The 22,865-nt window shown below is 48.0% G+C and overlaps 1 protein-coding gene and 1 long non-coding RNA gene across 2 annotated transcripts in view; both read right to left on the minus strand.

The window, feature by feature from the left end:
* The window catches only part of MN1 (MN1 proto-oncogene, transcriptional regulator), a 190,170-nt gene that overhangs the window by 31,278 nt on the left and 136,027 nt on the right, over positions 1-22,865 (minus strand). The gene's annotated exons all lie outside the window — the stretch shown is intronic.
* On the minus strand, positions 259-22,196 carry LOC122463035. Its single transcript, XR_006285994.1, has 3 exons — positions 22,044-22,196; positions 7,504-7,506; positions 259-336 (listed from the first exon to the last, which is right to left on the minus strand). It is a non-coding gene; the product is annotated as an uncharacterized LOC122463035 (long non-coding RNA).

Here is a 22,865-nt window from a genome sequence, read left to right on the forward strand (position 1 = left end):
ACGGCATTGAGAAGCACCTCATGGAAATCTTTGAGGCTGTGTATTTCTTTTTTCCTTACTCTCCTTACTTACTGGTCAGTTTTCAGAATGGAGAGAGGTAAATAGTGGTGTCCCCCAAGGGTCTGTAGTGGGACGCGTCCTATTCAGCATATTCATAAATGATCTGGAAAAAGGGGTAAACAGTGAGGTGGCAAAATTTGCAGATGATACAAAACTACTCAAGATAGTTAAGTCCCAGGCAGACTGCGAAGAGCTACAAAAGGATCTCTCAAAACTGGGTGACTGGGCAACAAAATGGCAGATGAAATTCAATGTTGATAAATGCAAAGTAATGCACTTTGGAAAACATAACCCAGCTATACATATAAAATGGTGGGGCCTAAATTAGCTGTTACCACTCAAGAGAGGGATCTTGGAGTCATTGTGGATAGTTCTCTGAAAACATCCACTCAATGTGCAGCGGCAGTCAAAAAAGCGAACAGAATGTTGGGCATCATTAAGAAAGGGATCGATAATAAGACAGAAAATATCATATTGCCTCCATATCAATCCACCGTACACCCTCATCTTAAATACTGCGTGCAGATGTGGTCGCCCCATCTCAAAAAAGATATGTTGGAATTGGAAAAGGTTCAGAAAATGGCAATAAAAATTATTAGGGGTATGGAACAGCTTCCGTATAGGAGAGATTAATCAGATTGGGATTTTTCAGCTTGGAAAAGAGATGACTAAGGGGGGATACAATAGAGGTCTATAAAATCATGACTGGTATGGAGAAAGTAATTTACCCCTTTTCATTACACAAGAACTAGAGGTCACCAAATGAAACTAATAGGCAGCAGGTTTAAAACAAACAAAAGGAAGTATTTCTTCACACAATGCGTACTCAACCTGTGGAACCCCTTGCCAGAGGATGTTGTGAAGGCCAAGACTAGAGCAGGGTTCAAAAAAGAACTAGATAAGTTCATGCAATCGCTATTAGCCAGGATGGGCAGGGATGGTGTCCCGAGCCTGTTTGCCAGAAGCTGGGAAAGGGCGACAGGGGATGGATGACTTGCTGATTCCCTGTTCTGCTCATTCCCTCTGGGGCACCAAAGTTCACATTTCTGAGTCACCCGGAGAAGCTGCTGTGAAGAGATTCTATAGAACGTGAGACAGGCTCACTCAGCTCCATCCCACAAATGACGCGGCTGATGACATCATTAATCAAGGACATTCCCTTTCTCAGAGGGTCACTCAAGGCCCGGGCAGAGGCAGGAGAGGAGAAGATTTTAACAGCGAGGCAGAGCCTTTAATGATTACGTCAAGAGGCCAGTCATTTGTTAGTCTCCTTAGCTGCCAGAAGAAAAACATCAGGTCTGAAGGAGCGGAGAGTTCCATGTTCAATGTCTCCTGGCCCCTCTGGAGCCAGGCTGTGAGCAGAACCACGACCGGGCAGTTCATATAGGGAGCTCTGAAGGAAAGGCAGCACAGGCTCGGCGCACACCTTCCCCTCTGCTGGAGACACTCAACTGACTCTCTCCACAGGGAATTCAGCCTTCCGGGGCCCGAAGGTGCGAGGCAGGCAGCGCCAGCGGGAACAGCAAGAGCTGGATTTGTGCTCTCCACTGGGACCAATACTTGACAGGGTTCTCCCCAGCTTTTTCCCTCTTCCATACTGAACTGAAGCCCGAGTCGTCGTCGTCTTCTCCTGCCTATTCCATCCGGCCAATGGCTCCTTGCTGCAGCATCACAGATGTGTCTGCCCTCACAGACGGCGCTCACAAAGGCTGGGGCCCCGTCAGAGCCCTGTCATCCACCCGAGGGCTGGGTTGGAAGGGAGCACCAGCCTGCTGAGGGTCACTCCTAAACCCATGTCTCCTCAGACACATCCATTCTCTGCCCAGGCCCTATTCCTGTTTTCTTACACTGCTCTCTTGTGAACAAGGGAGCTATCGGGACAGAGGATGGAGGCTTACAGAGGGCTGTGCCAGGGGCTTAGCTTTCCTGGCACCCAGGCACAGACTCTGTGTGGTGTCCAGCTGGGTGCGCAGCTCATAGGAAACAAACTCATCGCACTACGAGTGCCAGACTCTGCACTTGCACTGCGCTGCATCAAGTGCCACGGCACGCTGAGCTGGCCCCTCGGATTGGAGAGCAAGGTTGCAGGACAGGACTGCACGGCCGCCTGCATGAGCCTCGCAGCGATCTGACCAGCAGCAACGTCGAATCCTCCTGGGTAAGCCAGAGTGTCTGCAATTAAATTCCACCTTCATTGGTGGGTCAGTCTTTGCCGGATCATTACAGATAATGGAAACAGCCCCAGACTGTACATGCAATGGTCACTTTATTCAGTATTGTGCCACTTGGCAGCAGAGACCAGGGCCCTCTTGGACAGGGTTACAGGGCAAAGCAATACCGTCTGGTAAGAAGGGATACTTTCATTTCCATGTGGTGAGAATCCAAGGAGATTCTTCAGCGTCTCTTTCCCTCTCTCTATATGCACCAGCTGTGCCTTGTCTGGATGAGAGATTTTGTACAAGCACATAGGGAGGCCAGACCCACAAAGGCAGAAAGGAGCCAGGAATCTAGAACTGCCTCCCCAGATGTTCTCAAAACACTGTGCTTTTGCTGAATGCACCTTCAGACTTTGCTGCTGGAAGATGCAGTGAAATCTGAGAAGATTATAGACAACTAAACTCTGCTTGAGACATTCCAACCTGGATTGACAGCATCCTGGAAAATACACATCAAGGAGCAATCCTGCACTGGCTGTGGCCGAATGGTCTTCCCCATCTCTGACCCTGCATTACCTAATTCTGGGAATAGATTGGACGGGGAACTATTTTTGAAACAAACAACAAAAGCAAGACCCACTTTTCAGCTTTCCCACAAAAAGTACTCTGTCATCATGTGCCCATTCACCTGCGCAAAGATGAGATGACATCTCTGGCTAAAGGCCGACAGCTCCGCACCTCCTTGTCACTTTTAACAAGAAAATAATCCTGTGGAAACACTTGAAAAACAAATCCGTGTTGACACTCCTCATCTGCTAGGTACGTTTTATGAAAGGGAAGAAATACTGCATTAGCGCTTGACCTCCTTACCTTTACGACATTGGAGGAAAATAAAGAGAGAGATGCTCAAAAAGCTGATGCAGGAATAATGAAATAATGAGACCAGGCGGCATGCGGAATGCAACAACCAGCTTGCTCTCAACGAAGCCTCTCAACAAGTCAAGACAATCAGTGGCTGTGAGAGCCAGTAACTTCCAGGGGGAGACTGTGAACTAAGCAAACTGTTGGCAGGTGAGGCTGTGTGCACCTGATAGACAGCAGACCTGAATAGCGCATTATGTTACTATACAAAAATGAGATCTGCGATAGGTCCTAGAAAGGCCAGAACCATCTATTGCCTACGGCCTATCTGCAGTTGCTAGCCATTTGTTTTTGTCTCAGTTTGCAGACCTTAGGATTCACCAGGACGGTTTGTGGTGGCTTGCCATGAATGTCTCTTTGTTACTGATGGCCTGGAGTTCTGGTGCAATGTTTCAGGTCAGGTGTCAGAGCAGAGGTGGGAAGCAGAGAGCTAGGAAGGACAACACAAGCTGCTGCAGCATGCATCAGACCCTCCAAAGGCCAGCATGGCTCACCACATGCAGGAGTTGGCACTGAAGGGGCAGATAATCCACATCACCCCTGGCCCAAACAAGCCCAACCTGCTAGGTCTCACTCCTGGGGAAGGGGGCACCCTCAAGCCGAGATTCAAGTGTAAGGGGACTGTTGCCCCCTTACTAACATTCAGTGGGGTGTTTTAGTTGCTAGCTCACAGTACTAAAAGGGGGAAGGGTCGATGGGGAATCAGGATGGGGAGGCTCGATGGGGAGAGGCCAATGCTCCAGGTCAGCCTGAATGACAGGATGAACAGGCTAATCAGGGAGTCAGGAGGCCAGGGAGGTCCCATCCTCGTCCTCATGTGAGCTGGAATTGCCTGGGTCAGACAGAGTGGGGCCGAGCTAAGGAGAAAGCAGGGGCCTGAGCTGAGCTGCGGAGCAGAGCTGGGCCAGATCCAGAGGGACCAGAAAAGCAGCCCAGAGAGAGCAGACCCTGTCCTGGGAGCAGAGCTGCAGCCCCAAAGCCAGAGGCACAGCCCAGAGAGAGCAGACTTGCCCTGGGAGGAGAGCTGCAGAAACCAGAGCCAGAGGGGCCAGAAAAGCAGCCCACGAAGCAGGTCAGTGCTGGGAGCAGAGTCACAGAAGTAGCCTGCAGAGCAGACCTGTCCTGGGAGCACAGCTGAAGCAACCAGAGCCAGAGGGGCCAGAGAAGCAGCCCAGGGAGCTGGAGGCAGAGCAGCAGCCGTGCTGAGACCGAGTGGAGCTGGAGCTGGGGCTGGAGCAGTTCAGAGCCGGGTATCCTGAGCAGCTGGGGAGAGCGAGGGGGACCCTGGCCAGTGGGCCCAACACAGGGAGACACCTCAGCCAAGAGGCTCTGCAGGCCAGACTCGGAGGGGGATTGGTAACCCCGACAGGGCGGGGGCGACACAGGGCAGAAGGGCCCTGCCACTTACAGCCTGAGAGCGTGTGGCCACCACCAGAGCGAGTGTCCGACCCACAGCATCCCTGCAGCACAGCCTGGGCCTGAGAAGGGGCCTGGGACTTACAAGGAGCAGACTGTGACCTGCCCGGACATTCCAGAGACGCTGTTTGTGATGTTCCCTGCCACAGAGCGGGGTGATGTGTTTCCTTCAACCTTTCCCATGTTTCCTTATTCTTTTTAAAATTAATTGTTGATTAAATAACTTGTATTTGCTTCAAATTGTATATAATGGTCAGTGGGTCAGAGAAGTGCCCACTGCAGAGAGAGCCCCCCGGAGTGGGGACACCCTAGCCCTTGTCCTAGGTGACCACAGCAGGGTTGGGGGTCGAGCCCCCCAGGAATCCTGGGCCCAGCCTTGTTGGGGTTACGAGGACTCTGCCAGACAGGAGAGTGGAAGGGGAGTCCTCAAGGGCAGGGAGGCCACTGGGTAAAGGAAGTGGGAGCGAGGACTCAGATCCTTTCGCTAGCCCACTTCACCGGGGTAGTGAAGAAGCCAGGAAAGTTCCCCACAAGAGCGGGACTATTCCCCCGCTTACACAAGTCTCTCCCATCTTGGGCATAGTATTGTACAGGGCACTTCGATGACACATTTCAAACCTGCCAAGCTGCTCGGCCCTGTGCACGAGGCTGTTCCATGCTGCAGTCTGCTCACATCGCTGCCGACTCCCTCTCGCTACCTTTGTCTTGTCATTTCACCTGAAGCGATGGCTCCTTTTGCTGCTGTCTGCAGTTCAGCTCTGGGGCAATGCAGTTGCTGAGAGGACACCTGTGTGCTGACCCACGCTTCACTGCTCAGGAACTGCCCCATGGTACTTTCACCTTCTCTCTTCTGTTGCTTGCAGACAGAGCCTCCTTCCCTGGCATTGCCAGCTGCTGCTTTCAGTCCAGGCACGCTGGGTTCCAGGGAGCAAGCCCAGCTCTGTTTTCGTCCTCCAGGCACAGGTTACCAGCGTGCTTCATCTGCTAATCACTCAGCCACCAGCACACGGCGCCCCCCTGGAGCACAGGACTCCCATGATTTTCAGTGTACACAGCACCAGCTGTCCCCAGCTTCCCCAGTCGGGCAGTGGGGCCTTGCTACTGCCAGGATATGCACCAGTCACTCACTGTAGGAGATGGAGACGCTCACAGAAATATTTCCCCATCGGTAGCCATCTGCATGTGCGATTACATTGTGACAAACATCCCTCTGTGAACAATGTGTAGACATGCAAAGCCTTTTGCCAGGTTCCAAGCAGCGCTCATTGTCACTCCTGGCTGGTTCCATTCCCCCCCCCAGGTCCATTTCAAACAGCCACCGGAGAAGCTGGTGCTGAGGAAGCCCTCCACTGCCTCGGCCAGACCCTCCTGGAAGGTAGCGTGGCCTGTCAGTTTAAGAGAGAGGCCAAAGAGCATGGCAGATGCTGAGTGCACAAGGAGACTGGCATAGAAAGGCAGCCTGATTACCACATGGGAACCTCAGCTGCTTTCATCTTGCAAGGAAACCTGAGGCCCCTCTCACTGGATCCACCCAGTGATTCTTGGAAAGGCTTCTTGCAACAGGAACCCACAGTTTGTGCTACATCATCCCCGGCCTAGAAACCCCTTCCAAGCTGATAACGCTCAGGAAAAACAGCCTGAGTAGCTAACCCTTCATCAAAGCCTCAGGTCCCGGAGCCCTGTGCAGTCACTTCATTGCTGAATAGTCATCATTACTCATTTCCTATTTGCTTGTAACAAGGTGTGGGTTGTTTTGGCTTTTTTGAAGAGTTCAGACTTGCTCAAATCACTCTCAGCTAAGGGGGAAAGCAGTCTGGGTGCATTGAAGCTTGCTATTTAGCAATGTAAACTTTGTTAGCGCGAACAACGAGGAGTACCTATTAGCACGCTGGCTTTCCGGCCCCAGAGAAGGCCCCTCAGCTGCAGGGGAACACACACTGCTCCAACCAGATGTCAGTAATGTAACTAGGAAAGGGGCAGGAAAGGCTCCTAGTGCCCCAGGCCCCCTGCATTCTCAGGGACACTATCATATAGGGTACGCCCAGCTGCTTGCTGCTGGTTGCCCCAGAGGGCAAGAAAACACCAAGAGCGCTGTGGGGAAATTCCTTCTCAAGCCCAGTCACTGTGAGTAGGAATTACCACCATTTAGACACCCAGATGCACTAGTGTCTTGACAGATGGTTCCAATGGCGTGTACATAATGATCCATTTTCTCTCTCTCAACCCTCGGGATTCCCGCCAGCCATCACTCCACTTCCCAAACTACTCCTCCCAGCAAACTAGCTGCGCCAGGCTCCCTCCGCTGCTGGGAGCAGTGTGACCTGGTCACGGGGCATGCACAGAACAGTGAAAGAGGGCAGAGTTAAGGTGCATGGCCTGTGGTGAACGGTAGTTGTGGAAATGGTAAGGTGTGTGCCTGTGGGGAAGGAGTAGTGAGTATCTACTGTTAGGCGGCTTCACTTTTCATTCTCTTGCTTTTGTGGGTCTGTGTCGAGTGCATTGTAGGTAGTGACCCTCGCTGCTTCACAGCCATGGCTTTTGTGACCGAGGAGAGGTCGTGCTGCTGGGCAGGGCTGGGATGTCTGGGAATACACGATGTGCGTGTGGAGGTCTCAGGATGGTCACTTTATTCGTACAGTTTCATTACAAAGACCTGCTGGAATAATGGTGAGGTGTATAAAAGCATTCAACCCAGTAGCTGTAGTGAACAATAAAGTATGACGCCTCCAAAAGCCCGTATTTAGTTCACCTGAAAACCATGATTATCCGCAGTCCTGTACCCAACAGGTCAGTGGTGTCAGGAAACTGGCATGAGAGAGACAGTGGGTGAAAGAAGGTGTGATCCAAGGAAGAACAGCCTTGAAGAAAGTGAAAATTATGGACTCGGGGAAATATTTGGTAATGGTTAACGAATAAGCCTGTCACTACAGAGTGCGGGGTCATTTGCCACCATCTCTAGTTCTGATTTTATTAACCTGAGTTGGCTAAGGACTTATTAGAAAACAAGACTTTGTGCCTTAATCCTTTTTACTTTTGGTTTTCCAGATGGACAGACCCCTCCGGCCCAGTCCAACGTGCGGCCCTCCCAGTTGCCTGGCAGGTTTTCATTGCTCCTATACCTTCTCTTAGAGCTAATCTCAGTGTGGAACATCTCTTTGCGGGGCATACAGACGATGAAGAGCAAGCCAAGAGAACTCAGTCACAGTTGGGTGCTGAGTCTGGGGGGTTCCTGCTTGCAGTAGCAGGTTATTGGAAAGCAAACCCCATGCATCTTCTACAGCTCCTTGGACTGCCCTCCCTGGAGCCAGGGTGTGATGCAGTACATGGGAAAGAGCTTCTTGGCCTGAATGCAGCTCAGTGGATGCATCAAAAAGAGAAAGGTTCCTCCGTTCCGAACTGACTCCCTCTTGTCTCTGGCTTGGTGCAAGCTGTGAGCTTGGGAAGATGGCAAAGAAGAATATGGAACTAATGGGCAGGAGAGAAACTTAATATTTCTAAGAGGGTAGAAAAGAACAGGACTGAGGGGAGGGGGTTGGTGGTGGGCCATAGGTACGTTAGTGCTGGATAGCACAATGTAGCCTCTCTTTAATGATCCCTTTTCAAAGTCCAGTTCCTGCCTTTCAACACAAAAGCTCCTGGAACTCTGCCCCTCGGCTCCCACCAAACCCCAGGTCAGACTGGCAGTTATAATTAGAAAAGCAGACAGTGAAAAAAAATCCAGCATATGTCCTAAAGCCCTGCTGAGAATAAGGGTCTGAGGAAAACACACAGGGGACTCTCTAGCACCGACTTTCTCAGTCAGAGGTTTCCTGTGTCCTCTTACCTGTATGCAACCACCGACTGTAGAGAGATACTTTGTTTAATAGGGTTCTGTGGGGATTGCAGCGTTAAGGCTATTCATAAGCACTGTTTTAGCAGCTTACCTAACAGTGGGCTGGGCACACCTAGAAACACTGGACGCTCTGCGTGTTGGAACGGCGAATTGGCTCGCCCATCAGTCTCAACTACATTCTCTCATTTTGGCTGTCTCCTTATTGAACCTTTCGGTCCTTTCCATGGGGAAGGAAACAAAAAGCCGGGGACACCTGTGTGATAGCAGGGAAGAGAGAGAAATTTTATTTTTAATCCAGTGGTGGAGCCTGCACAGAAGAGGCTGTCCTGTAGTCTGACTAAGCTCGAAGACACTTACATCTCCTAAAACCTTTACATTTAGCTCTACATTTTAGCTGTGCTTATAACTAGCAATGGGCCTTAACCATCATCCTAGATCCAAATCCCCTGATCTTTGGGGAAATCCAGTTCCAAACATCCTGTTTTGTCATTATCTCTATATACTGAATGCAGGTGACCTATTGAGGTCTCTTCCAGTCCTACACGTCTACGATTCTATGAATCAAACCAAGACTCTGGACCCCACCCTAATACCCCAGTTTTCCCTTGCAGCCCTTTTCTACATATGATGCTTTTACTTCATTTTTTGCCCCTATGGAGCATGATTTTAAAGTGACAAACACACCAGCACCCACACATTGTAACAGACTGTGAGCACTAGAAGCAAGGAGGGCGCTGGTCATGGCCTAGCACGAGCAGGGGCTCTGTGTGGCTGTAGTTCAGAGGTCTGAGTTCTGATGGGTACTGAGTGTATCTGAAAATGGGCCCAGCTGTGAAGACCAGCAGGATGAAAACTCATGGCTTTGTTTTTCACACTGTTAACCCATAATGGTAAATATGGGTTTGCTCTGCTTTTTTACTGGTTTGTCCCTGGTAAATATTAATTTTAAACCAAAGCCTTTACCCTGTGTAGTATCCTGACGACACACATCCACATACAGGCATGAAGAGGGAGCCCTCCTGCAGACATCGTTTCATCCAGCTCAGACACCTGGGAAAGGGAGCTTACAGCAAAATGAGAGATCTGCAAAAATCTTCTTAAAAGGATCGCTTCAGAGCTATTCCTCCAAAGGGGACTCTCCACGTTCAGATAGGGTGACTCCGCTCAATATACTGAACATTGAGACAATAGGGACCTGGGGTAGCACATGGAGGGGCTCTGCAGGCCCAACATGAACAGAGACTAGGACCGAAGACCGGAGGCGCAGTGGAAAAGGTAACTTCACTCAGAGCTTGGCTGCCCACAGAACTTGTACTTGTTTAACTTAATTATTGTTAAACAGATGCAAATCCTCGTGTGCATACTTATTTCCATTTAGGAGTGGCTCTTTTCAGTTTAGCTGAAATGATCCCTCATTGACGTAAGCTAAACCAAAAGCATGGTTCAAACTGAAATAAGAGTATCCACACAGCTTTTCGCACTTGTTTAACATAATGTGTGGTTTTACATTAACTTGATTAAACTGCTACCACTTTCTCACATAGACAAAGCCTCACATTCTTCTGCATTTATCGGAGGAGTTATTCCAATAAGTGGAGTGGGCTAAAGCTGGGAATTTACATTTCCAACCAACAGAGGGAAATGGAAGAAGCAAATGGTAGAAGCTCCATTGTTCGTATAAAACAACACAGGATTCAAAGCTAGGATACAACCTGCAGGGGTCAAATCCTGCAACAGCCTCACCTTGATATAGCTCAACAGGACTTTTCCATCTCCTTTTTTCTTATTCTATAACACAGGACACCTGTATCTCAAATTTAAGTTCTTTAAAAGCTGATCAAAGGAGAAATGCTTCCCAAATCTTCCTGGTCCTTAATGGCTCCCTTTTTTGTTAATTATTTCCTGAATTTGTTGGGCTTGATTCCCATTTCTCAGCAAGCACTTGTGCATCGGTACCCAAATAAACCAGCTCTATGTATTAACACATTCAGATGTCAAAAGTAAGGAATCCAAATGGTCCCATTACTTGCTGGGTAAAAATTACTATAAATCCTGGAGACTACATCACTTGTTCATAGAATAGCTAGCATGGGAGGCAACGTTTTGGAGCAATTTGTAAATTTCAGTCTCCGTTACAGAAGGTGGCAGTGTGTGCAACAGCAACTAGTAATTTCTGTTCTGAGTTACACAAAATGAAAGAAAGAGAAAGCACTGAAAGGCACTGCTCTGCAGCAGGTTGGAAATTCTAGTCTCTATTTCAACAAAGCCAATTCAATACATCCCAATGTGTCAAACAACAAGTCTCTGACACCTGCCGAGGCATGAGAGCCAGAGCACAGGGAAACAGCTTAGATGCCGTGAAAATGGAAGTTTCTGCAAAAGTTTGGGGTTTTCTGTACTGCAGCAAGAAATCTGCAATCCTAGCAAGATTATTCCCCGTAGTGACAGGTTTCCTTCCTCAGAGTGAATCAGGAGGCTAAATTCTCTTCTCGGTATAGAAGGAACAAAGGCCAATTTCATTAGTGTCAGTGGACCCTGTTTTGTTTCAGATGAGGCTGGGTAAGCAGATTGCTCAGCTGACTGTTGGCAGCCTGTGGATAAGTGGGACATTATCACTGTTCATGGAGTGGTAAGGCAAGGGGCTGGGGTCCTGCATACACGTATCTGGGTGTTTTGATCAATGTGTCACCAGACAGAGAAGCTACAGAAGTATGTTAGTTAACTTTGGTTCCTTGGTATGCACTAAGTGAAACATTAGGCAACTATCCTTAGACTTTTGTCCAAACCTCTCCCTTTCTTCAGATATGCAGGGCATGTGCCAGCACATTACAGAGTGATTCACTCTGGCCTATGCATTGTTCAAGGAATGTCACTGTCTGTTGGCTGGGTGGATACAGAAGAAACTGAACACCTGAAGTTGCATCAATACTAGAGAGAGGTTATCTGGCTTCAACGCCAGAGAGCTTCCTGCATCCCCTTCACACCAAATGGAATGCACTGAGTTCGTCTCTGGGGGGAGAGCCCCACGCTGTAGTGGGGTTTCCCCTTTCAGGGGCGGTTGTCAGACTGCAGTGGAAGAGGTGAGGTTCTTGTCTCGGGGTAGGTTGTCAGGGCGAAGGTTCCCTTCTTGGGGTAGGGTGTCACAGCTTACAGAGGTCACAGCAGCCTCTCTGTTCTCTAGAGATTAAGTCCACCGTTTAATAGTTCAAACATAAAATGCATATTTATTGGGAAGTAAAGTTGGCTGAGAGTAATGACATCCAACAGATGGGCCACAGTGTTTGCCTCAGGCTTAATTTAGGCCAGATATCAAAACAATACACAGTATCACTACCTGCCTCCACTCTGCCAGGACATCTGCACAGGACTCTGCATTAACTCGTTCCCAGGTGTGCCTGGTTTACCAACCTGGGGGGAAAGCATTTTATCCTACCCTCGTAGCAACACACAACACAGAGAAGCAGCAAATCCTGGTGGAGCAGATGCTGCTCCCTGGGGAAAGGGGGCTCCTTGGCACTGGAACGCATCTTCGGCCAGCTGTGAGGTAAGGATAGGATGGTGAGTGAGGCCCTGAATCAGGACTCAGCAGCCCTGGGTTCAGAGCTCAACTCTCCCGTGTGTGGCCTCGGGCAAGTCACTTAGGACCAGCTTCTCCAAGGAATTGACACCCATTGAAATCCATGCCTCTCTCTGTTCCCCTCCGTGGAAGGAGGACAGCCGTGCTGTCGCTCAGTGACGTGGTCAGCGTGGCGATGAACAGCAGCGAGGCACCAGTACATGAGTAACGCCGGCCATGGGATGGGATTTCAGGCTGTTGAAGCAAACGGTCACCTGGGCAGGAGGAGGCAGGGCTGGGATGCCAATGGAAAGCAAGGACACCGTGATGGGATGGGCACGTTCTTTCTTGAAATAGTCTGACATTTAATACTCCCCTTTATATGGGTTTTTGGTGGAACTGTTCCGAATGCAGGAGCTCCAGGAACCAAACTGGCCCAGTGAGGAGCCAGTACTCCTTCCTGGTGGCTGCTCTCTTGTGCTCCAGAATCTAAGCTCTCATTTCAGATCTTAGCCCTTATGTATGCAAGGAAACCTTCAAATGCAAACCGAATATAAAGCTTCCTACAGTCTAACACCAGTGCTGGGAACCATTCCTATCCACCTCAATGAAGAGTTAACTCTGACATCTAATCGGGACCATTTAAATGTGAACACTGTTAACTGGTTCACTGATAATCGAAGTGCAGGAGGAAAGAAGTGAGACAGCCAGAGTATGGAAATTTGCACAGTCAGCTCTGAGTGGTGTCTCACTTGGTGACTGCTTGGTGGCAGGAGCTTCGGTTGTGGGCAATCCCTTTTCCCTTCCAGTCTGACCCCGTGTGCAGCTTTGGTACTTGAGATGGTAGTTGTAGAACATTGCACCTGATTCTTTTTTGAAGTGCATTTAAGGACTTCTTGGTTTACCTGGGAAAGTTCATGAGCCAGGCACAGAGCTACTGCTACACATGGCTATTAGATCATTTATTTCATGGACTGTGCAAGTCCTGAGTGGAATGAAATGCAATACTCTTCCATGTAACGGGGGGGAAACAGCCAAATTACAATCAGGGAAGCTCGACAGTTATTAGCAACTACACTTGGGTATTCATACAAGGCACAGTTTATGACTCCACCAACAATGAACTTCCACTCATGGGCAAGTAAGCAGTGAAGAATCTATATGCCCTTATCTTCCATAGGCAGCAACCCCCAGCTTACTTCTAATACCCTGCACTAACTTGGTCTCAACAGAGCTCATCCAAGATAGACTACTGGAAGCATAGACAGCAAGACATCTGCATGGGATAAATGATTTTAAATTCCCATCATATTATTATGGCCCAGAAGAAACGAGAGCGTTTTGAAACCGAAGCAGGATTGTAGAGGGGCCCCTGAGGAAGGAAGCCCTGCTTGAGCTGTGGGTGTGAGAAGCTGCAGGAACACACAGGGTAGGGCAAAGTCCTCCAGAGCTCTGAGCAGAACAGTGACTAATGACTGCTGTCCATTGATGATGGTGGTGATGCGCCTTTCTGACTGGAGCAGCTAATCAAATTTCAGGGCCCTGGTGATGCTCCAGCTGAGAGCAGAAGTCAGGTATTTCTTTGATGCGGTTTTGTTTATTTACAAAGACTGTACAAAGTTCTGGGTCTCTGAACACAGCCAGGGCTAATAAGAAAAGGAGCAGTTTCTTACCTTGCAGCACCCAGCCTCTTTAGCCAACAGCCCTGAAAGCTCTCTGGCTTGTCCCAGAGTCACACTGTGCTTACAGGCTACTGCCGGGCTTTCTTGCCTTTTGCCTCTGCCGCTCTCTCTCTGGCCTTGCCTGTTCTCACTTTCTGTGCGTTCTTTCTTCCCATCCCCCTACCCAAAACAATAGGCAGCCAAAAGCTCTTGGGTGGGTTCACATACACACCTTATGCTTATAGTTATGGTAACTGAAGGGTGAGTTCACACCTCTCAATCGCAATGGAAATTTAACCCAACCCATGACAAGGCTTCACCCAGCTCATAACAATGGGTTTCAGTGAGGGCTTGTCGACCCGACACAGCCTTGTCGCTAAAAGTCAGGATGTGTAAACGCTCTTTGTCGGCACTTTTGCAAACAAAATGCTTCCAGCCCCGTAAGCGGCGTTCGCTGTGTCGGCAGGAGAGCGCTCCTGCCAACGAAGCCGCGTTCACACTGCCACTTGCATCGGCAAAACTTTTGTCTTTTGCGGGGGGAGGGGGGGCTTTTTAGAGTACCCGTGAAAGACAAAAGTTTTGTCGACAGTCTGCAGTGTAGACATTCCCTAAGACTTAAGGGGTGGATCTACACAGCAAGCAGTATCCCGTGGCAGTGAGGCTCAGGCCTGGTCTACACGAGGAAATTAGGTCGGTGTAACTACATTGCTCAGCGGAGTGGCACATCCACCCCCTAGCGATGCAATTACACCGCGATACGCCCCGCTGCAGACAGTGCTCGCTGCTGGGAGAAGTCTCTCGGGCGCTGGGGTACCTAGGCCAGCGGCAGAACCCCTCTCCTCGGCACAGGGAGCGGCTCACTGGAGCACGACAGCTGCGCTGCAGCAGCATGTTAAGTGTTTGTCAGGCCGGTGCTACAGCGCGAAAAGCAGCGGTGCAAATGCTCGGGCTGGAGCTCGCGCGCCGAAGCCCACTCCCCTCCCTCGGCTTTGGCTACGCAGCTATTTTTAGCACTGCAGCGCAAGCCCGGGTCTGTGGGTACGGGCTGTGAGAGTCATTGCTGCAGGCTCCTGCTTGCTGTGCAGACGTACCCGAATGGTGCACGGTGCTTGGGTGAGCTCTCTGCACGGCGGTGACACACCCTCACTACAGAGACACTGCAATGGTGAGCACGCTTCAGGCAGGCAGGCAGCAAACTGGGAACAGAAAAGCAAATATGGTCCTACAGCTTGTCGGACACTGGCTGTGTTTTAAAACCTCTGAAGCTGTTTCCTCTCATTTTTGTCCAATGGTTGTGCTGAACGACGACAGCACAGACTCTTTGAAATCCTCCAAATCATTTTCTGAGCCCAAGAAATCCTGCTAGGGAATGCACTGCACTTTTTGGGTGGCTGAGCTCATTCGGCACACAAGGCAAGCGATGATGACTCATGATTGCAGACCCTGCCTTGTTGCTCAAATAAGCTGGTGTGTTCATAATTAACTACAGAGCACTTGTTACATCTCCGGGCAGCCCTGGGTGTACGTTACAGCATTTCCTTAGCCTGTGAAACAACGTACAAGGATTATTTGGGGCCTGATTCTAAGCGCACTTATAGTGGGGGACTAGACTGGTCTCAGGTGCATTACACTGGGTATCTGTGCATTTCAGTCACGTTACTCCTGGTTTACACTGGTCAAGCACAACCAGAAACGGGTATTTTCTGAGGAATAAATACTTCTAGCTGTCAGAGAGTTACAGATATCAGCACCACTTGTTTGTTTGTTTGGGGGTGGAAAAACGCAGATTCAGTGAAGCCAAAACATTTAATGAATTTCTGTCAATTTTGCCAAATTGTTTCTTCAGATTTTTATGGAATTGGGGCGGGGGGAGGGTATTTTGTTTCAACATTTTCCAAATGGAATTTTCTAATTCCTTTGTTTGAAACAACGATGTGTTTCAATATTTTTTAAAATGTATTTAAAAAACTCAAAAACATTTTAAAGTAGTCAAAATTAAAATGAAAATCTGCATGAAACATTTCAATTTTCGCAAAACTAAATGTTTTGTTCAATTCCAAACACAAATTCTTTCAACTTTTTGATTTGTCTGGCCCTAAATTATTTTCTTATCTTTTGAAATTGCCAATGAACCCAACAATCTGTTATTTGCCAAGTTCTAATCCCCACGAATGTGCACAGCTTGATGACTGTGACTGCTAGATAGCCATATACCTAGATACAATGCAAAGTGATGTAAGGTTGCACACTGAAAGTTAAAGTTGAATGTGCAACCTTCAACTCTTTGCCTTTATGCCTTCTTTATTGATAAAACAGGATTTACCATAGAAATCAATCTAATGCACTTTCCTCCCTGTAACCTTAAATATAAATGTTGCTCTCAGATAATTTGAGAGCACATAATTAAACTCTGTATTTTAATGAATATGCACAAGGGGGCAGAGTTAGAGCTCTGCAGAGAAGCTTAATTTTTGCATTTCTCAACTTTTGAATGCTACACATTACGGCCCTAGTTGCCTTACCATGCATCTTTGCATTTAATTTCCTAGGTGTTTTTTTAAAGGGAAGAAGTTATTGAAACTGAGATTTGTCTTGTTTTAACAGGCACCTGGCTGGGATGATTTAGTGGGTGTTGGTCCTGCTTTGAGCAGGGGGGTGAACTAGATGACCTCCTGAGGTCCCTTCCAACCCTGATCTTCTATTTTTCTATGATGCTAAGGAAAGGCCAACTGCAGCTACCAGTGCCCAAACCTAGAGACTTACACATCTGTAGACTTAACAGGCACTAGTCAACTAAAGTGTGATAGGTCCCTGTCAGTCCTGCATGCTGTGCTGACATTTCCATCTCTGCAGATACTCCTACTAACCGCATGGCTGGTGAGTCTGCCAATTGCTAAGGCTGTCCAGCACTTCCCAGTGTAAGACTGTTTTGCGTTGTTTATAACTTTGTCAAAAGTTAACTGTTCAAGCAGAACTTTTCCATGCCAGTTGTTTACCTCCAGCTGAATTTCTATGGAAAATTTCAGCCAAAGCATTCCTGACATTTCTAAGAACACGTCAAAGGGGGTGGGGGGACATTATTTTGCCCATGATAACAAAATTCTGGTGACCTTTTCTCTAAAAAGGTCTAGTAGCCCTATGCTTTGGAGCAGGGACTTGAGTTATTTGGGTCAGGAATCATGTGCCTGTGAAAAGCTGCTCAAATGTGGCCAAGATATAGGACTTTGAAAAATTTCAGTTTGCATATGGTCAGAAGAGACTTCTTAGATTTTAGCCGCTAAATTCCCCAAGAATCCATCTGCAGTGAGCATGCATGAGCCTGGAGCAGGCAGGGAGAAAAAGGAAACCGAACCTGGGAGTTGAGGATAGTGGGTGAGATGGAGACTGGCTGAGCAAGGAGGCTGGAACTGGGATGAGACATGGAGACTGGGACTGGCTGAGCAAGGAGGCTGGAACTGGGATGAGACATGGAGACTGGGACGAGACATGGAGACTGGGACTGGCTGAGCAAGGAGGCTGGTACTGGGATGAGACATGGAGACTGGGACTGGGAGGAGAAACCAGGGGTGGGGAAGAGCAGGACTGGGACAGGGACAGATTGGAGGGGTCAAGCGTGGGAGGAATGAGCAGGAGAGTCTGCAACCATTAGAGTACACTCCCCTCCAGAGGATGGAATGCGAGATTCCTGATTCTCACCACACCTCTGCTTTCACCAAATGTCAGTGAAAACCACCAGCAAAGTGTCCCATGGCCTCTAGTGCCAGTCCACACTACTTACTACTGCTGTTAGTTACTTCATTAGCACATCTGGCTGAGGTCTGTGCGGTGGATCTCAAGGTTTCAACCCTGCCAGTGACCCAGCTGGGTGTCAATATAATGCCACATGCTGGACATTCTGTTTTTCCAGTTTGCCTTTTTTGCCTGTGGAACCTCTTGTGCACATGCATTATGATAAGGTCTTTAACTATATGAACACATACTGTTTTCCCACAGGACCCCCCCCGGACTCCTTCAGTGCACAGGCTGGACCTGCTCTGGGGATGAATCATAGATTCATAGATTCATAGATATTTAGGTCAGAAGGGACCATTATGATCATCTAGTCTGACCTCCTGCACAACGCAGGCCACAGAATCTCACCCACCCACTCCTGCGATAAATCTCTCACCTATGTCTGAGCTACTGAAGTCCTCAAATCGTAGTTTAAAGACTTCAAGGAGCAGAGAATCCTCCAGCAAGTGACCCGTGCCCCATGCTACAGAGGAAGGCGAAAAACCTCCAGGGCCTCTTCCAATCTGCCCTGGAGGAAATTCCTTCCCGACCCCAAATTTGGCGATCAGCTAAACCCTGAGCATATGGGCAAGATTCATCAGCCAGATACTACAGAAAATTCTTTCCTGGGTAACTCAGATCCCACCCCATCTAACATCCCATCACAGGCCATTGGGCCTATATATCATGAATAGTTAATTAACAAAACCATGTTATCCCATCATACCACCTTCTCCATAAACTTATCGAGTTTAATCTTAAAGCCAGATAGATCTTTTGCCCCCACTGCTTCCCTTGGAAGGCTATTCCAAAACTTCACTCCTCTGATGGTAAGAAACCTTCGTCTAATTTCTAGTCTAAATTTCCTGGTGGCCAGTTTATATCCATTTGTTCTTGTGTCCACATTGGTACTTAGCTTAAATAATTCCTCTCCCTCTCCGGTATTTATCCCTCTGATATATTTATAGAGAGCAATCATATCTCCCCTCAACCTTCTTTTGGTTAGGCTAAACAAGCCAAGCTCCTTGAGTCTCCTTTCATAAGACAGGTTTTCCATTCCTTGGATCATCCTAGTAGCCCTTCTCTGTACCTGTTCCAGTTTGAATTCATCCTTCTTAAACATGGGAGACCAGAACTGCACACAGTATTCCAGGTGAGGTCTCACCAATGCCTTGTATAACGGTACTAAAACCTCCTTATCCCTACTAGAAATACCTCTCCTGATGCATTAGCTTTTTTCACGGCCATATCACATTGGCGGCTCATAGTCATCCTATGATCAACCAATACTCCAAGGTCCTTCTCCTCCTCCGTTATTTCTAATTGATGCGTCCCTAGCTTATAACTAAAATTCTTGTTATTAATCCCTAAATGCATGACCTTACACTTCTCACTATTAAATTTCATCCTATTACTATTACTCCAGTTTACAAGGTCATCCGGATCCTCCTGTATGATATCCCTGTCCTTCTCTAAATTGGCAATACCTCCCAGATACTCTTTGTATCATCCGCAAACTTTATTAGCACACTCCCACTTTTTGTGCCAAGGTCAGTAATAAAAAGATTAAATAAGATTGGTCCCAAAACCGATCCTTGAGGAACTCCACTGGTAACCTCCCTCCAGCCTGACAGTTCACCTTTCAGTAGGACCCGTTGTAGTCTCCCCTTTAACCAATTCCTTATCCACCTTTCAATTTTCCTATTGATGCCCATCTTATCCAATTTAACTAATAATTCCCCATGTGGCACGGTATCAAATGCCTTACTGAAATCTAGGTAAATTAGATCCACTGCAGTGTTTGCAGTAAAGGAGGCTGTCACAGGACCTCTGGTTTGTTTGCCGCAGAAGTTGGAAAGTGCATAGAGAATGAGGCTGGGGAGTGCAGGTCGAGAAAAGACAGTCTCACGATTAAGGCAGTTGAATGTTGCCACAAAGAACTGGATTCTATCCCTGCCTCTGTCAAAGTGCTCCTATGTGATGCTGGGCAAGTCACTAACAACCAAACTTTACACAGGTGGTCCCTAATTTTGTGTCCTTCATTTTCTGAGTGCCTGACTTGAGACCAAGGGGTCTGATTTTCAGAAGTGCTGAGCGCTCATTGAAGTCAATAGTGAACATACAAAACACTACAGAATGCTAAGTTCTCCTCATCTTAAATTGGGCATCCAAAATGAGTCGATATTTTTGACCCTAATCTTTCTCTGCCTCAGTTTACCACCTGTCCTATGGGGATAACACCACCCCCTCGCCTCACCAGGGTGTTGTGAAGATAAATATTTGAAAGGCACTCAGCTATTACGGTGATGAGCCCCATAGAAAAACCCATGAGAAAATTAATAATCCTGACTTCAGAGCAGGGTTTGAACTGGGCACAGTAAATAAGGCCGGAAGCTACAAGCTGAATACAGAGCCTATAAAACAAAACATTGAATAGTTGCTCATGAAGTGAGCACCATCCAGCCTGTAAACTGACTGAGACAGGGGTCTGTGAAAAAAAAATGTCATCATGTAATTAAAGACTGTATTTAAGGCACATGCATAAGGAGGCCGAATTAAGGCTACCTTATCTGTGGCATTTCCTAACGTTTGATTATTTGACTTTGTAACCTTACTAATGTTCTTTTAATGTAGTTTTTTGTGTGCAGTAAAGTCCATAGGAGTTCAAATGGCCCCTTGCTGAGCTTAAACATTCGCAGCATTGAACTGATGAACTGCTATTCCTCAGCTCTGCCTTGGCTGTGAAACGACCGAGCCTGTTTCCTTCGAGCTTGGCTAGCTCTGTAGATTTTATTGAGACCTTAAAGTTATGAGCCTTTAAAGTTGGCAAGTTTTGAAGTGTGCAAACATGTAACTAGCTACATATGCATGCAGCGTGCAGGTCGCTTTAAGAACGCAGCTCTAAACTGAACCACATAATCTGCTGCACGTGCTCAGTGCACAGCTGTCAAAGAGCTGTCTCTTTGGTAAATCAAACCTCATTTTTCAAACTAAGCAAAGGCCAAGACTGCAGGTCTCACTTCCCGCGGCAGCACCTCTGCTGCAGTCTTGCCCCAAACAACATGGCGAGAAGCCGTTTAGCTGAGAAGTTCCATTTTCTTATCCGTTCTGAAGCCACAAATAGCTGAATAGATTTTTCTCAAACTTCCATTCTCTCATGCCCCACCCACCAATTTATTGTTGAGTAGAGTTCACACATGGAGCATTTCGAAGATGACTGATCCCTTTAGGGTCTCTTGCAAAGAGGGTGGGTCTAACCCAGGGAGAAGAGAGGTTTAAAAAGCCAGCTCCTAAACGAGCAGAGGAGCTCGTGAACAGGACCAACCAATGGGAGTTTTGCAAGGGAGTGTGAGAGCCAGATACACCCAACAAACATTCTCTAAACTTGGGCCAATAAACGCTCTCCCCTGCCAAAAATCAACAACAAAACCCGCCAAAACGTCCAACCAAACAAAAACCCCTGCGAGAGGAAAGAGAATGCAGGCAGAAGTCCAGCTACACACTTGGGGCTATGCAGTTTATTGCACTGAACGCAACATGGATGATTACCTGCCTTGTGGCTAGGTGGTATATGTGTACATTCGGTGGAAGCAACTCATGGCCCACAGAGACTGAGTACGGGCTCTTGAGACTGGAGTGGCCAAACTAGAGGAGCTGAGGGTGAAAGAAAGGTACACAGAGGAGACTTTCCAGGAAGCAACAGAGCGGTCTCATCCCCAGTCTGGCAGCCTCTGTGGTGCTGAGGAGGATGAAAGTCTCAGGGAAGGAGAGCATCAACCTGGAGGGGAGAGAAACAAGCCCATAGTTGGGACCCTCCTTCCTGATGACACCATGGTATCCTCTAGCACTGAGGATACCCCCATGCGGGAGAGAACCCCAGTTACCATGAAGAGTCAGATAACAGTAATGGGGGATTCAAGTATTAGAAGTATATATAGCTGGGTCTGAGATGACCAGGGATCCCGCCTGGTGAACTGCCTGCCTGGTGTGAAAAGTTGCAGACTTTGAGACATTTAGATAAACTTATGTGCAATTCTGGGGAGGAACCAGTGGTCGTGGTACATGGAGGTACCAGTGACATGGGGAAAGGTAGGAGAGAGGTCCTGGGGGCCAAATATAGGCTGCTAGGTAAGAGATTAAAGGTCAGAACCTCCATGGTAGCATTCTCCAAGATGCTTCCACGTCCATGCACAGGGCCAGTTAGACAGGCAGAGCTGCAGGGTCTCAGTGCATGGATGAGACAGCGGTGTAGGGAGGAGGGATTTAGGCTTATTAGGACCTGGGAAACATTTTGGGAAAGGAGGAGTCTATACAGGAAGGATGGGCTCCACCTAAACCAAAATGAAACCAGATTGCTGGCATATAAAATTGTGGAGGAGTTTCTAAACTAAGGACTGGAGGAAAGCCGACAGGTGCAGAAGAGCACACAGTTCAGACAGACACACTTGTAAGGGGAGGGTTTGTTAAAGGGGATGCTCTATATCCCAGAGGAGAGGAGAGAAGTTGATAAAGTGCAGCTAGGGACTGAAGAGAAACAGTCAAACAAAAAATGTGAAATGACTCAAGAGAGTTAAGTCCAAAGCTGACTACAAAGAGTTACAAAGGGCTCTCACAAGTACCAGAAAATGGCAGGTGAAATCCAGTGTTGATAAATCCAAAGTAATGCACACTGGAAAACATAATACCAACTCTACCTACAAAATGATGGGGTCTAAATTAGTGGTTACCACTCCAGAAACGGACCTTGGAGTCATTGGGGACAGTTCTCTGAAAACATCTGCTCAATGCGCAGCAGCAGTCCAAAAAGTGAACAGACTGTTGGAAACCATGACATTAATGGGCAGCAGGTTTAAAACAAACATAAGGAAGCACTTCGTCACACAACGCACAGTCAACCTATGAAACTTGTTGCCAGGGCCTGGTGTGAAGGCCAAAATTACAAGTGGGTCCAAAAAAAGAATAAGGTAAGTTCATGGAGGATATATCCATCCGTGCTATTAGCCAAGTTGGACGGGCTGCAGCCCCATGCTCTGGGCGTCCCTAAGCCTCTGACTGCCAGAAGCTGGGACTGGACAACGGGGGATGGATCACTCAGTAAATTGCCCTGTTCTGTTCGTTACCTCGGAAGCATCTGGCACCAGCCCCGGGCAGAAGACAGGACACTGGGCTAGATGGACCATTGGTCTGATCCAGTGTGGCCATTCATATGCAAACTATCAGCACGTGAATGCAGGTCATTAGCATGGTGAATGTTCTGAAACTTACCCATAGCGAATGGTGTCAGATACGTGCACACGTTGGATACAGGAGCTGGGTCACTGTTAATGGACTATTTCATTACTATTCTACAAAAACAGCGTAGTAAGAAGAAAGGAGAAGGAATAAAATATGAAAACTTAGACAAAGCAGTTATTTTATCAGACAGTGGCATCCGTGGGCCTCAGCTCCCTCCAGGGGACAGTGCAAACTGCTCTTAGTATGTGGAGATATGT

This window comes from Chelonia mydas, chromosome 15 (assembly GCF_015237465.2).
Source record: "Chelonia mydas isolate rCheMyd1 chromosome 15, rCheMyd1.pri.v2, whole genome shotgun sequence".
NCBI classification, from domain to species: Eukaryota; Metazoa; Chordata; order Testudines; family Cheloniidae; genus Chelonia; species Chelonia mydas.